Raw genomic sequence first — 2,816 nt, forward strand, 5'->3', positions numbered from 1 at the left:
AGGGGAATGTGGGAGAGACAGCACGTCAAGCCATCCCCACTTTGCTGGTGGTGACAGAGGCACACGCCCAGCAGCACGGTCCCACGCGGGATTCCCGGCAGGCAGCGTGACTTGCGGCGACGTTGGCAGGAAACGGCCCATCCTTGCGTCTCTCCCCTGAAATTGCCCCCTGGGGTTAAGCGTTGCCCTCTCCTTCCAGTCGACTGTCAGACCCAAAAGTCCAGAAGGGCGCCAGACACCCTCCCTGTGCACTGACCTGCGGGGCAGCAGCTCTAGGGGTGGTGACCACAGCCCTCGGGCCACGGCGCGGGGCGGGGGAGTCAGCATGGGTAGACAACTGCCTGACTTGCCCTCCCCTCCCGCATGCTTCCCGGTCACCTGGCAGACTGTCCCCAGCTCGGAACAAGCCCACCTACCTCCCTGCTAGTGGCCGGGCTGGGCTGGCAATTCCTGCCTCTCTGCACCCGCCAACATCCGGGCTGCTGTTGTGCTTTGAATGTAAGTATATTTCTGTCTGATTCCCTACCCCCTACCCCTCGGCCCCCAATACCTGAAGGGGAGGGAAGGAAGGAAGGAAGGAAGGAAGGAAGGCAGGAAGGAAGGAGTGAAGGATGGGAGAGGGAGGGAAGCATCTGTACTTCAGGGCTCAGAGATCCCTCCACCTCCCTACTCCATCTCAGCATGCTTTCTCGATGTTTCCTGTCGCTCCCCCCTTAAGGGCGCGACGCAGGGAACCCTGAGCCACCCTGTTGCCATCTGCTCTATTTGTGTGCCCAAGCCCAGCAAAGCTGCACTGTGGCCAACACAGACAATCTGGCAGGACTCCAAGACTTCTGGGTTAGAACCCCAGCTTGCAATGCACCACCGAGCAATACTTTGTCATGCATTCATCCAGCAAATTCTTGATCAATATTCACCCCACCGCTGCGGGCCAGGCTCTGCGCTAGAAGCACAGGCACAGCACTGAGCGAGGTGCACGGGGTCCCTGCTTTCTTCTTCTGGGAGAGACGGACAACAAGCAAATGAGCAAACGGCAGGTGGTGGTAAGTCCTACGCTGAGACCACAAACGGGATGCTTTGGTGGGACGACTGGGGGGCGACTTTAGGCGGGTGGCCAGAGAAGACCTCTCTCAGGGGACCTGTGAGGCGAACTGCGAAAGACACAAAGAAGTAGGCCCACGTTGAGTGGGTGGAAAAGCATTCTAGGCCGAGGGAACAGCTATTACGAAGGCAGGGCCTCAGGAGGGGGTGGGGGGGGATGAACTTGGCACGTTCTGGCAAGAGCAGGACGGCTCGCGTGCCTCGGGTTCCCAGAAAGGTGATAAGGAGGCGACAGCACTTTAACAGAGGCCAGATCACAGAGGTTCCGGGGACACCAAGATAAGTCATCAGGATTTCAACTGGGGTTAGGGACAGGAGGTGACCTAATCACATTTCCTGTTTTTAAAAGATTGCTCTGCCCATAAGATGCCTATTCATTACAAAGAAAAAAATAGTAACACAGTACAGAAACCTGGCAGACAGCACCGTAACCAAGTGATCAAAGTAAACACCACCAGTAATGGATCAAATGGACATCATGTGCCTCCCAATACGATGCCCTGAGAAGGACACACATCGCCTCGGCGGGGTTTCTGCCCAACACACAGAACCTGAATCTAGTCACAGGAAACATCAGACGAAGCCAAACTAAGCGACAGTCCACACAAAGAATCCCGGCCTATACTTTTCAGAAGTGTTCATGTCACAAAAGGCAAAGACAGACTAAGGGACCACGCCAGATTAAAGGAGATTAAAAAGGCACAATAACTGAATACAATGTATGACTCGAGATTAGATCCTGGGCCAGAAAAAGATTTGATTTCTTTTCTTACGAAGGACATTAGTGGGACAACTAATGAGAATTTGAATAAGAACTGTCAATCAGGTAACAGGACTGCTTCCCTGTTCATTTCCTGATTTTGATCAACTAGACTGTGGTTATTTTACGACAATGTCCTTCATTTTGCACTTTGAGGGAATGCAAGTGAAATATTTAGGGGCAAAGGAGCATCGTGTCCGCCACTTGATCTCGAAAGATTCAGGGGGAGAGCGGCAGGCGTGTGTGTGTGTGTGTGTGTGTGTGTGTGTGTGTGTGTGGAGAGAGCGTGCACGCTTGCAAATTGGTAAAAATTGGCCAAAAACGCTTGGGGAGTCTGGTGACTTTCCTTTGCAGCCACGCTGAAAAGCAATCAAAGTGAAAGCCCAGGGCAGCGGGGCCAGCGGGGCCTGCACGCAGCCCCAGGAGGTCTGTCAAGGAAGGGGGCAGACCGGCCAAGGCCCCTGCTGCCTTGTCACCTGCATCCCCGGGTGTTCCCCCCCTCCCACTGCCTGTGCCCCCCCCTCGGCCAGCCTCAGCCCCTCAGGAAATACGGCTCTCCGGGCCCCAGCAGGCCTTTGCCAAGATCCTTTTGACCTTAGCCAGGGCAGGCCAGGGCTCAGTTCTGAAAGAAGAAAGGAACAAGGCTTCCTCCGGGGCCTGCCCCTCCCGGCTTGGTGCAGGCGACGCGTGGCGCAGCCAGCGAGGCTGTCTAAACAAGCAGGGCTTTAGCTGCACACCAGGTGCCACGCTCATTAAACAGGGGCCAGCCGTGGGGCTAATCTGACAGGGCGGCCACCAGACGCCCGGTTCCCGCAGGTGGACGGGCGCGCCCCGGCCCCGGGCACGTCTCAGGAAGCCGGGTGGCTGATGATTCCGGACAAATGTGCCGGCGGCTGCCCCGGGGACAGAAGAAGCCCGCCTCTCCCGCCCTCCCTTATCGGGCCTGCGGACACAC

At 56.5% G+C, this 2,816-nt stretch overlaps 1 long non-coding RNA gene across 1 annotated transcript; it reads left to right on the plus strand.

Annotated features, from left to right (window-relative positions):
• The first annotated feature begins 587 nt into the window (after positions 1-587).
• LOC131502192 (uncharacterized) lies at positions 588-1,931 on the plus strand. The gene is made up of 2 exons (XR_009256971.1): positions 588-1,043; positions 1,451-1,931. It is a non-coding gene; the product is annotated as an uncharacterized LOC131502192 (long non-coding RNA).
• The last annotated feature ends 885 nt before the right edge of the window (positions 1,932-2,816 follow it).

The sequence above is a fragment of the Neofelis nebulosa genome, chromosome X, assembly GCF_028018385.1.
Source record: "Neofelis nebulosa isolate mNeoNeb1 chromosome X, mNeoNeb1.pri, whole genome shotgun sequence".
In the NCBI taxonomy this organism is placed as follows: Eukaryota; Metazoa; Chordata; class Mammalia; order Carnivora; family Felidae; genus Neofelis; species Neofelis nebulosa.